The following is a 13,750-nucleotide window of genomic DNA, read 5'->3' on the forward strand; positions in this document are numbered from 1 at the left end:
TTCTTCTAAGCAGTCTCTGATGGTACTCCTCCTATGTTTTTGTAAAATTTGGATCTAGGGGACCAGGAGTACACTCCGTTCGCTTTTGTGAATTGATCCCTTACTCTCTCTTTGTTTAACTATAAGATTGAGGCCTGTAATGTGGGTGCACAGCCTGGAGGCCGATGCTCAGTCACTTAAGGACCCCTTGGTGCAGTGGCAGTGACAGATCAGCGGGGGACCAATAAACCCTGTACAGTAAGGATGGCATCACGTAGAGCGTGTGGGTCGCCTGGGCACAGTGGTAGCTTGCACGAGAAAGGCTGTACCCTTCTCCCTCGTTGACGCCATATGGTGCTGATAGACTCTACTGTGGGGACCCTGGCCTGGATTCTGGAGTTTGTTGCCTGTCTGGAGCCTGCTCCTGCTCTTTGCGATTGGGTCCCCGGGGTGAGGCTGGGCCTGGAAGCAAGAGCCTGACCCTCGCTTGAGAGAGCCAGAGTGCGGCAGTGGGGGCAGGTGGACCATTGAGGCCCAGCGTGGCCTGTACGGTGATGTTGGTGCCACGCAGATTACGCCGGTTGTGTGGCCTCATGGAAGTTTGCGCACAAGAGGCTATACCCTTCGCCCTTGCTCGCGCATATGGCGCTGATACTTCTCTTGTGGGGACCGCATCTTGGACTCTGTAGCCCATTGATGCCCTCGGGCTTGCTCATGCTCCCCGCGCTTGGGTACTTTGTGTACCCTGAAATTCCTGGTGACTGGTGCAGCAATGGTCGCATCGAATGAAGGGTTTTAAATTTAGGCCCTTAGCCAGCCTGTGTACCCTGCCTGGTGGTGTCTGACTTGGTTTGCCCATGCCCCCCTCAGAGAGTGCCTGAAGAGTGTCGGGACACTGCGACAGCCGACAACCAACTTGGGGGATTGGAACCCCCGGTGACTGGCATATCCTTCCAGAGACTGCCTGAGTGTCAGAAATGGGGAAAACTGGCAATAGGCAATCTAAGCTGAGCTTTGAGTCTCGCAGACTGGCACGCACTGCTGAATCAACCCCTGAGGACCAGGTGTCAGCCCCCAGGAAAGCGGAGGGATCCACTCCGGAGCGTGATATTGCCTTAATGTTCCTGGATCTCAAGCAGAGCCTGAACGCCATCAACACGAGAATAGGCATGCTTTCTGACCAATTTGAAGGCTTGAAGGAGAAAGTTGACTGGCATGAAGAGCAGATAGACCAACTTCAGCCCTGCACATCGAATGCGAAGGATATGCCCTCCTTTGCTGGGGAGCGCCTACTCCAGATGGAGAAGGTACTTGAGGTCATCCGCAACAAGAACAAGGACCTAGAAGCACATTTGGGACAAAACTATTTGCGTATTCTAGGAGTCCCTGGGTTGACGGGATGGACCGAATGGAGGACTATGTGGAAACGATGGTTCAAACTCTCTTTGAAGCTGTCCTCTCCCCTACGCTCTTTGTAGAGAGAGATCACAAATTGCTGTGCCAGAGGCTCCCCCAGGAGCGCCTCCACACCTGATAATCACCAGGCTGCTAAATTATCATTGACAAGGAAACCATACAGCCCTTTGCCAGGGATCACCATCCCTTCCAATATCAGGGCAATTTTACCTTAGCTGTGCAAGCTGCCAGACGAGAGTTCCTTCCAGTGAAGCCTAAGCTACAGAAAACGGACACCAAGTTCTCTTTGATCTATCTGACCTAACTTCGCGTTCACCGTTTGGGGAAAATACCTTACTTCACTGACCCCCAAGGTTGCTGCCAAATTTGCCAGAGATCTTCCTGCCTATGACTCTGAATTATCCTCGTTGCCACAGGGCTCAAGACGAGGCCACCTCAGTGATAATGACTGATGAAGAATCTCCTTTATTGATGACTATGAGATGGCAGACTGCCACAGTGTTGGACATAGCATAATTTGCCGATGACTCTTTCATGGACCGGAAGCCATTGGGCTGCCATGTGCATCCCCCTTGGGTCATGGCAGGCACTGCTTATGGTCTTACCTCTGCCCCCACGATCTTCTCTTTCCAGTCACCCTGCTTGCACCCTGGTGAGAGAGTGTTGGGTCTCCTGGTCACACTCCTGGGTGATTCCCCTCCTGATACTTTTGATTGTATATGGGGCTTTGTGTGGCGGGCAGGGAGTGGTGATATTTGTCCCGATTGGAAGGCCAAAAGTGGGAGGGGGTTGCTAGGTGGGGCAGTGTTGATGATATGTGGTTTATGTTTGTTTTCCTCCTTTAGAGCCACTCAGCACTGTGCACTCTTCTCCTTAAATCAATTGCAACTGCTTGATCATTGGGACATCCTGCTTCCTCCTTAACCATAAATCGGTTAAATTCTTGACTTAGAATATTAGGGGGCTTAATGATAGGTGCAAAACGCTACATGTACTTGCATATTAACAGTGCCACAATATTGACGTCTGCCTGTTGCAGGAGCTACATCTGACAGAATCGACCTTGACACACCTGAGGGCAAGCTGGATAGCAGATTGATATGTGGCCTATTGTTCTAACTATTCAGTGTTGCTTCATGAGGGCCTCCCATGGCTTACACCCAGAGTTCTTTGTGATACAGAGGGTTGTTCTGTTATACTAGCTGGCAAATTACGGGGGCATCCACTGATACTGGTCTCAGTGTATGGGCCCAACAATGTTGACCCCCTTTTTTTCCTGAGGTCTGGCAACTGGCTGGGTCGATGGGCCTGGGAGAGAAACTGTGGAGTGGAGACTTTAAGGTGGTCCTGGATGCGAGCGTGGACAGGTTTAGCGTTTCACATTGCCCGCTCCCACATGCTGCTGCACACTTGCATATCACAATGACATAATAACCTTATTGTTATTTGGCACTCCCGCACAACACTGCACAGAGGGTACATGCATAGCGTCCGCATAAAGCTCCTGGTCAAGAATTGACTCTTGGCTGGTCACTAGAGATGTGGCCTCCTTGACCTCCGACAGCCTGGACCTCCTGCGTACACTGTCCAACCATGTCCCGGTCCTATTGGAGATGGCCCCTCCTGAGCACATTTCACTGTGTTCTCTAGGCAGCTTCCCTTGGGTGTGCTGAGTGATCAAGTGTTCCAGAGCGAGGTGAGGATGGGCATTGTTGTTTATTTTGCGCACAACTTGCAGTCCGTCTCCTCCCCGTCCATATTATGGGAGGTCTTCAAGGTGGTAATCGAGGGGTTCAACTTGCTATGCAGGCAGTGGTACTTTGGGCGGTGAGGGGGGAGATGGTGTAACTAAAGGTGGAGATCTGTGTCCTGGAACTCCAATACTCTGATTCCTGCGACACGCCCACCTTGGCGTCCATCCATAGGAAACTTACAGAGTATGAGGAGGCAGCACTCAGGGAAATGCATTATTTGGAAGGAAAGCTCATGCCTGGCGATAAGGCGAGGGAGACAGGGTGGGCAAGGCTCTCACTGATTACTTCACAGTAAATGACTATATTGTTGAACGCCTAGACGACCAACAGACTGTACAGTCGGATGTCGATTTTACATAGCAGATTATGGGCTCCTTTTACACCGACCTGTACTCCTCCTCCCAGCCTCTGCTTCCGCCCTCCAATCTTTCCCCTTATATGGACTCGGCGCAGCTGCTTTGTCTAGTCTACTCCTAACCAAACCCTTCACGGTTGAGGCCATTATCCAGGTTTATGAGAGTTTACCTGGGAATAAGGCCCCAGGCCTTGATGGCCTCACCGCTGCATTATATGAGGAGTATGCCCAACTACTTGCTCCATCTCCCGAATATCTACGAGGAGTCCCTATCGAGTGGACTGATCCCCTCTACTCTTCAAGAGGCACTCATAATCACAATTTTGAAACCTGATAAAGATCTCCAGCACTGCGACTCTTATACCGGCTCCCTAAATCTCACCACACTTCTCCCCTTCTTAAGTCTCTTCACTGGCTTCCCATTCTGTACCGAACCCTTTTCAAAATGGGATGCATAGTTTTCATGGCCCGCGCCCTCACTGCCCCTCTTTTCATTAACTCGATGGTCACTCATTACCTCCCCGCTCGCAATCTTCGCTCCTCTAGCCAGGCTCTTCTCATGGTTCCCCACTTCCGCAAGTCTAGAGCGGGTGGTACCAGGTTCTCCACTCTTGCCCCTCGCTTTTGGAACAGTCTCCCGCTTACTATCAGATCTATCACTGTCTATCTGCACTTCCGCAAGGCGCTCAAGACCCATCTGTTTGCCCAAGCATTTTCCACTCACTGATCACAGATGTCTCCTTCCGTCACCTGTAATCACCCAGCGCCAGGAAACCGCTTGGTCACAGCGCGCTCTACAAATACTTTCAACTTTATAGGCCTATCTCTCTGATAAACACTGATAATAAAATATTGGCCAAATTGATTGCCTCGAATCTCCTCCCTCTGCTGCTGAGCATTGTCTGCTTTGATCAGTCTGGCTTTATGCCTGGCCATTCAACAGCCCCAAGAGCGGCCCGTGCAGGTAAGAGCAGTGGGGCCGGGTGGGAGGTGGCGGGAGTCGACAGAAGACAACAAGAGAAAATGTATTATTTATTTGACTCCTCCCCTCCACTCTGCCTCACCGCTCTTACCTGCACACGCCGCTCCTGAACAGCCAACAACCTGTTCACTTTCTTTTCTCATTTGCACATAATTAAACTCGGCGTTAGTGCAGCTACAGTGTTCTTAGATGCCAGTAAGGCATTTGAGCAGGGAGCGACCCTTGACCCTGTCTGCAGGTAGGTCGCCCCCCCACGCCGCGCAGCCCCACCTGACTCTGCCTGGTCTCTGCCCGTGTCTCTGCCCAGCTGCCGCTGCTGCTGAGGGAAATCGAGACCCGCAGGCTACCACCTGCGCCTCATCCCTGGTGGCTACTGGTAGGCCGTAGGTTTGCTTTCCTGCTCTAGACTTGCTTCTGTATTGTACTTGTATTGTGACCCATCTGCTTTGTGACCATCTTTTATTGTATTCTGTACCTGTATTTATCTGCTTCTGTGACCGTTTTTCCCGCATGCTATTGTCTGCCCTCTCTCCCCGCCGCTGTGTCCCCTGCGGCTCCGCCCCCCCGCTCGCCCTCTCATCGTTCCAGTCTTGCATTTGTATTGTATTTTGTATTGTGCCCCATTTGCTCTTGTGACCGTCTTTATTGTAGTCTGTATTTATCTGCTTCCGTGACCGTTTCTCCCCGCTTGCCATTCTCTACCACTTTCCCAGCCGCTGTGTCCCCTGCGGCCCGCACCCCCGCTCCTCCATTTGTCATTCCCTTCTCCTAGCTGCTCCTCCCTCCCAACTCCCCTTCTTATGGCGGTCGCTGCGGGCCGCGGCGCTAGCGCGCCAAAGGCGCGCCTAAGGCAAGCCCATCTGCGCCCGTCCACGCCTGGACCGTGCCCAGCACCAGAACCCCTGGCCCCCGTGAATACCACAACGCCCGACTCCGCTACGATGCCAGCACCCTCCACGCACTCAACCCCGGTCGAGAACACACCTGCTACCAGGCCACCCCGAAGCGCACACAAGGACCCTTCACCTGCCGGAACTGCAGCTTCACCAGCATCCGGTCCACCAAACCACCAACCAAAGAACCCAACTACCTCAGATGCATTCTTCTCAACATCCGCTGCACCCGCAAACACGCCTTCGAACTCTGGGACCTACTCGACTCAACCTCCCCAGACGTCGACTTCCTGACGGAGACCTAGCTGAACCCCGCCTCGGCACCAGACATCGCCCTAGCCATCCCGGAAGGCTACAAGATCACCCGCAGGGACCACACCACCTGTGTAGGAGGAGGAATCGCCATCGTCCACAGGAACACTCTCAGAGTCTCGACCAACACGGACGACACCCTCAGCGCCGCCGAACACATGCACTTCCAGATCCACACCGACCCCAACACCACCCTCAGAGAAACACTCGTCTACAGACCCCCCTGACCCCGACCACAGTTCAGCGACTCCATCACCGACTTCATCAGCACGCACGCCCTCGCCACCACGGACTACATCCTCCTCGGGGACCTGAACTTCCACCTCGAGAACAACGACACCAACTCCAACACCCTGATCGACAACCTGGCCAACCTCAGACTCAGACAACTCATCACAACGCCCACCCACGCCGCCGGCCACACGCTCAACCCCATTTTCTCCTCAAGCCCCCACGTCTCCTACAACCGCACCACCAAACTCCACTGGACCGATCACTGCTGCATACACTTCACCCACCTGCCGACTCCACCGACCCGAACACCGCCGCCCGCAACCGCCCGCAACCTCAGACAATGGATCGACAACTGCGCCAACACCCTCGCCCCGCTCAAGACACTCCCCAACAGCAACACCAGCATGAAAGCCACCTGGTTCACCGAAGACCTCCAGGCCTCCAAACAAACATGCCGAAAACTGGAGAAGAACTGGCTCTGCGAACGAACACCGGACAGCTACGCAGCCCACAAGAACGCCACTCGCAGACACCATCAACTCATCAGAACCGCCAAGAGGGCCTCATTCAAAGACCGCCTAGATAACAACGTTCACAGCTACAAAGAGCTCTTCAACAACGTGAAAGAACTCTCCAACCCCAGCTCCAACACCAACGACATCCCGCCTTGGCAAGACCCGTGCGACTCACTGGCCACCTTCTTCCACCGCAAGATCGCCGACATCCACAACAGCTTCAACGCCACAACCGCCCGACAACCACTGGCCCCACAACCACGACCCACACCAACCGCCACCCACACCAACCGCCTGCTCTCCTGGACCAGCATCACGACGAGGACACCAGCGAGATCATGAACACCATCCACTCCGGATCACCAGACCCGTGCCCTCACCACATCTTCAACAAAGCCTGCACAGCCATCACACCCCATCTCCGGAAAGTAATCAACATCTCCTTCGAGACATCAACCTTCCCATAAAGCTGGAAGCGCGCCGAGATCAACGCCTTACTCAAAAAACCCAAGGTGGACCCCAAGGACCCCAAGAACTTCAGACCCATCTCTCTGCTCCCGTTCCCGGCGAAGGTCACCGAGAAAATCGTCAACAAACAACTGACTCGCTACCTCGAGGAGAACAGCATCCTAGACCTGTCCCAGTCCGGGTTCCGCAGCAACCACAGCACCGAAACCGCCCTCATTGCTGCCACCGATGACATCAGGTCCCTGCTTGACAATGGAGAAACAGCGGCCCTCACCCTCCTGGACCTGTCAGCCGCATTTGACACGGTCTGCCACTGCACACTACGAACACTCCTAAAAAATGACGGAATCCAAAAGAAGGCCCTGGACTGGACCACATCCTTCCTCTCTGGCAGAACTTCAGAGCATCCGCCTCCCCCCCTTCCGCTCCAGTGCCACCGAGATCATCTGCGGCGTACCCCAGTGCTCTTTCCTCAGCCCAACACTGTTCTACATCTACATGGCACCCCACGTGGCCTGACAGCACAGCCTCAACATCATCTCCTACGTCGACGACACCCAGCTGATTCTCTCCCTCACCTAAGACCCTCACACCGCCAAAACTAACCTCCACGAAGGCATGAAGGCCGTCGCCGAATGGATGAGGAACAGCCGACTGAAGCTGAATTTGGACAAGACGGAGGTCCTCATCCTCGGCTCCACCTAATCAGCCTGGGACGACTCCTGGTGGCCGACAACACTAGAACAGCCCCGACACCCACCGACCACGCACGCAACCTAGGGGTCATCCTCAACTCCACACTCTCCATGACTAAGCAGGTCAACGCCATCTCTTCCTCCTGCTTCAACACCCTCCGAATGCTCCGCAGGATCTTCAAGTGGATTCCCACCGAAACAAGAACAGTTACCCAGGCCCTCGTCAGCAGCAGGTTGGACTACGGAAACGCCCTCTACGCAGGAGCCTTGATGAAACTCCTGAGACGGCTCCAACTCATCTAGAACGCCTCGGCACGCCTGATCCTCGACATCCCTTGCCACAGCCACATCACCCCCCACCTGAAAGACCTGCACTGGCTCCCCGTCAACAAGAGGATAACCTTCAAGCTCCTCACCCATGCACACAAGGCACTCCACAACACCGGACCAACGTACCTCAACAGACGACTCAGCTTTTACACTCCCACCCGCCTGCTCCGCTCCGCCGACCTCGCCCTCGCCACAGTTCCCCGCATCCGAAGAGCGACCTCCGGCGGCAGATTGTTCTCCCACCTCGCCGCAACGACCTGGAACACCCTCCCCATCCACCTGCGGCAGACCCAAGACCTGCAGACCTTCAGAAGACTCCTCAAGGCCTAGCTCTTCGAGCAGTAGCAGCACCCTCCGTCCCCCAGCGCCTTGAGACCCTCACGGGTAAGTAGTGCGCTTTATAAATGATATGATTGATTGATTGATTTCTGACAGGCTTACTGGCAACCCACCTGGACATGCAGTATGTTCGTCAGACTTTGCCTGACAGCTGGGAGGATAGAGGTCACGACCCAGAATCCACCCATCTCTACAGGATAACGTGACCATGTTTTAAAAATAAAACAATTATTTCTTAACAAGCTCAAGACCCACAACGTGCACTTTCTAAATGTAATGGCATACTCTTTCCTCCATCTCCTGCTCATTGCATTTGTTCCTCTTGTAGTGCTGATCTGGCCACCTCTTTCACTTTCAAGATTATTAACATTTGTGATTTATTTGCTGTCTCTTCTGTACTTTCTGCGCCCTCTACTCCCTATCTTTATGTAAGACCTTTTCAGTCTGTTTCAGACGCTGACGTATGAACCATGCTGGCGAGAGCTAACCCTTCGGCCTCGGCTGATCCATTAAACTCCATGCCAGTGAAATCCTTTTTCTGGTCCATCTTGTCTAGGTTCAGGTAGCAACAGGACGCCTCTTGGGACAGCTGTTTGCACTCCACAAAGCACAATGATTCATTCATTCATTCTTCTAGTTTCTCTATTTAACACTTCTTGATTTTCTGAAATATCTCGTCTTCCTTTACCTAAGACACTTTCACTTCATCTCATTTATCCAATTTCCACCATATTTCCTTGCTCCTACACCTATCTAAAATTCTTGAGTATATTGTTTTTTACTTAAATGTCCACTTTCCTTCTAGCTAACAATCTTGTCTCTCCTACTCAATAATCTAGCATCCATCCAGGTGATTCTAGAGAGACTGCCCTAATTTCTGTTTCCAATAGTCTTCTACATGCTGGTCATAACAGCAAACTGCTAGTAGGTAACTATGAAGTGTGTTCATTGACTAGACAGTGTTGCTTGTGCGTGTAGCATTGACTCATCAGGTATTGTAGCTTCGATACACCCTGGATGGCAATTGCTTGAATGGACATAATAGCATGAAAAAGATTATTCGTATTGAATGACCAGCCCTTGATGACATGTGGACGAGTATGGAGGAATTAAGCCAAAGTAGCTTCCCTCCTGATATTGCTTTGACCAGTTGTAGCTACCAAAGTAGACAACTGGTGCAGGTGGGTATAGTTCTGCTGATGGCAATTTGCAAATGTTACTTATCACAACTTCACAGTCAAGCAATTTGTCATTTTAGCAAACCTTCACTTGTATGGCGGAATTTCGTATACAATAATTGTGAGCAAAGATTAGGGTTTTTCCGCTCAATCCTTACTGACTGGTGTTTAACTTAACAAACGTTATGACATCCGCGAAATCCTGCATACTCACCTAATTTTCCAGGGAACTAATTACACTTGGACAAAATTTTGCTGCCAAAAAGAGAAACTCGGAATAAAATGTGAGAAGTGCAGCTGCTGAGCTGACAGAAACGCGCGCCCTCGCGGCCAGAGTTGTATAGAACGCGCTCGCTGCACACCTGCTCCCCGGTGTCGCGTTCTAGAATGTTCTCTTTCTGGGTACTCCCTTGAAGCGCGCGTGCACAGCGGCCATAAATCATTGCTGTGGGTGAAATGCAGAAGTGGAAATTCAGATGAGTGGAACAATATCAATAAGTTATGTGAACTTTTACGCGATAGCAATTTCTGCTTTTGGTACACGAGGTGCTTTCGGCGGGTGTACCGGCGGCTTAGCAAATCTGATTCCATAATTGTTTTCACAGCATTAGAGCAGCTACCTCCGCCTGCTGTTCTGTCACAGAGTGTCAGGGTGAGTGCCAAATGCAGTGCAGAAAGGTTCTCGGGGGCGGAAGAGGTAAATAATTCACATAATACTGGGAGCTTCTGCAGATGAGGAAGCGGGCATCTGGTAACTGTAAGGATTCAAAGTTTTCAATCAACTTACACGAGCTGAGATGTCAGCCCAGCAAAAGGAAAGCTATTTTTTTAATAGATAATTTAGCTTTTTTAGGTGTGGCTTTAGCCAAGATGTTTGATTTTACTAAAATTATAAGTCTATAATATTTCTTACAGTCTCCCAGCCAGCCCTCTTCACTCATTGGTCTGTTAAAGAGTCATTCACATTTTTAGGTCTCGCTGGCGTTGCAGGGCGAAGCCCTGCCGCCAACGAGACTTATAGCTGCCTTGCTCCCTGCCAAGGGAGTCAGAGCAGTGAGCGAGCAGATATAGAGCCGGGCACGAGCCCACTCAGGTCCGTGAACGCGCGGGAACGTCAACGTGCACGTTCACGCGCGTCACGCTCCTGTCCTCCTGCGTCTCTTCTCAGGCACGCTCCAGGCCGACTTGCGGTGTGCGTCACAGCATGTTCCAGCGTTTCTGTGGCTGTAGGTAAGTGAGGGCCGGGGGGATTTGTTTTTTGCTTATTTGTTTACTTGTTTCTATATTTTTGCTTTCAATACTGGTTCCATTTAGAGCTCCCTTTCATAGCACGGTAGCAATGTTTTAGATTGCTGTGTTTTCCCTCACCTCTCTCGCTGTCTTCCTGCTCCCAGGACTCTGACAAGGGAACACGTGGACAGTAAGAGCTGTACATACAGCATGGTAAAGTCAGGAAAGCCAGGGTAAATCGTCTGAGGCTTGCTTGGACTGATAGTTAATGCAGAAATGGTGACTGATGCAAGGGTCAACTCGGAGCGGTGGAGGGAGGTAAAATGTAAACCTCAGCCTACAATATCTACTCAAATGAAACTCATTTTTTGCATTATTACTTTTAGTATTGAACTCAATAACACTTCAGGGTTAGTGCAAAGTGCTAAAAGGGACAATGTAGTGAACAGAGAACAAGGATACATTATCGTCATCAGCAACCAGATGATATGGGTGGCATCAAGCTTCGCCATTGCTCATCAGGGTGTGTTGGCTGAATGTCTTCACAACCAAATAGCCTCTGCATCTTTTTCTAAATTTGAGGACATCTTGTTCAAGCGTGACGTGGAGGGAGAGGAAGTTCGAGAGCATGATGGCAGAGAGGTCTGCTTTGGGTCTCTTTAGAGTGGGTAGCCAGCAGACTTTAGAAAGCCAGCCTTCAGCAATAAAACGGTAGGTAGTACTTCTCGAGTAACAGCTTGTTTTTAATGCATGGCCTCATATCACAGGTCTGCCATTTATAAGTGCTGCCAATACCGAGATGACATTTAATTTAATATAATGGCATTCTCTTCATTGACCCCTGAAAAGTTACGGTGAGAATTGTCTCTGGCGCGCGCACACGATAGAAGTTGTAGTTTGACTCATTAACCACCGAAACAAGAAATTAATTTAAAAACTGAACTGTTGTGTACATGGCTGGCATTCAATAACGCAGCATTAAAGGACTTGTTCTGTTGCAAATGAGATATCTAGCAGAGAAAATTCAAACGCAAAAGTAAGTAAGATAAGCAATATGTTTGAATGTAAGTGTACAAATGATTTCATTTTGGAAATGCACGTTAGAATTGGGTTAAACATTAAAACATAATGAACTAGAAAATCAAAATGATAATTTTTATTGAACTAATCTGCATACACGTTTCAAAAAAGTTAAACTGCAATTTTCATATTTCTTTTAATAGTAAGGGGTTTTCTTTTTTTTTCCTTCATAAAATACAAACCTTGTAAGCACTGAACTTTAATCTTAGCATATACCATAAGTTCTGCGCAAGTTAATGTTCCTTCTTATGAAAATATCTCAAATGAGTGGCGAAAATCAAGAGGGGGAGCCCTCCGACTATACCCTCAAAATATTTTTGTGATCGTTTTTTAGGTCTCGCGACCTGTCAATGCGCATGCGCATTGAGCGGAGCGAGACTATAGGGGCTTAAACAGACTTTAACTAACTGGCGATTTGATGCTGTGCCCGTGCGCTTTTAGGTCAATGCGCAAGCGCATTGACCTAAAATGCGCGTGCACAGCATCAAATCGCCAGCCATCTGTTCCCCAGCAGCTCTTCCCGCTCCGGACCACAAGCTTCCCCCAGCGTGCGCTCTGGCTCAGCCGAGCCGCACTCCTCCCACACCTTTGAAGTGAAGCTTCACTTCAAAGGCCCCTGCTGCTTCACACTATATCCAGGCGTGTCGCATTTCTCCTCCCCCCTCCCCACAGCAATGCCGGCCGTACTTTCACTTTGACGGCCGCAGGCCGCCTCTCGTGTTTCTCCTCCCCCCTCCCAGTGTTTTTGTTTTTTTTTTAAACTTGTTTTACTTGCGGTGTGACACAGTGCCTTCTAATTGCTGGGTGAGCTTACACTCAAAAACTTTCACTTTGACGGCCGCAGGCCGTCTCTTGTGTTTCTCCTCCCCCCTCCCAGTGTTTTTTTTTTTTTAAACTTGTTTTACTTGCCATCAAGCATCCTAATCCAAACTTCTGCAGTTGACTGACGTTGTGTGATTCTGGGTAAAGGACTTTATTTCACTATGGCTTCAAGTGTAAAACAACCATTGAAAATGCAATAGGCCTCGCCTTTTATTAAGTTAAAGCCATTTGCTTTGCTAAACAATACCATTAGCTAAGCAAATGACTTTAACTTAATCAAAGGCGAGACCTATTGAATTTTCAATGCTTGTTCTTGCAGCCACCGCCGTGGATCAATGGGTCAGTCCCTTCAGCAATTGACTATCTTAACTGTGAGCGGCGGCAGTCTGTTTTTTCAAAAAGAACATACCAATGCAAGAGACTACTAAGGAAATGTGTGATTTTCAAGACAGAAATAATATTTTATCCTGTTAACAACGTTTGCAATGTTTTTTTCAGACCTACGATGACCCATCAGCCTCCACAACAATAAAAAAGTTGTGCAAAAATCATGTAAGATGTCATACCACCACCAAGGGTGAAAGATGGGCACCCGTTTTTGAGTTGCCTAGAATTCACCACTGTTGTGTGTTGAGTGCTAGGGCATACCTCATGTGCCAGATAAATGCAGGACGAGCAGCAGAGACATTCTCACACATTGTCCCAGTACAGGTTGACGGCCAGGCCACATTTTCTTACCATGCAGGTTCTAGCCTAGAGTTTTCATTGAAGAATGTCAATACATTTCATAGAGTATCCCATGGTAGGTGTGAAATGCTATTTTACTTTCTCGCACAAAACGGAGGCTCAAAGGGGATGCATGTGCTGTCACTTTCACCAAAACACACTTTTGCACTAGACTTATTTCATTTATCAGGCACACCCCGGGCTCAGTTCTGGCAGGTTTATAGTCGGAAGAAACCAAAGACTAGATGAATTGGTAAACTTATATTTTCCAGCGTCACTGCTATTAATATAACTTGAATTTACGCTTCCAATTTAATTTACCCATTATTAATATTCTACCAATTTAGAGTAATACTATGTGCTCACAGAGCCTGTGAATATGTGTTTGAGGGCGCGGATACAATGGAAAATTAGTCAATACCCATATCTGTAAGATTAAGTG

At 49.8% G+C, this 13,750-nt stretch overlaps 1 protein-coding gene across 1 annotated transcript in view; it reads right to left on the minus strand.

Moving 5' to 3' along the window:
• The window catches only part of MYO5B (myosin VB), a 1,014,515-nt gene that overhangs the window by 682,134 nt on the left and 318,631 nt on the right, over positions 1-13,750 (minus strand). The window lies entirely within an intron of this gene.

Source organism: Lissotriton helveticus, chromosome 2_1 (genome assembly GCF_964261635.1).
Source record: "Lissotriton helveticus chromosome 2_1, aLisHel1.1, whole genome shotgun sequence".
Lineage (NCBI taxonomy): Eukaryota > Metazoa > Chordata > Amphibia > Caudata > Salamandridae > Lissotriton > Lissotriton helveticus.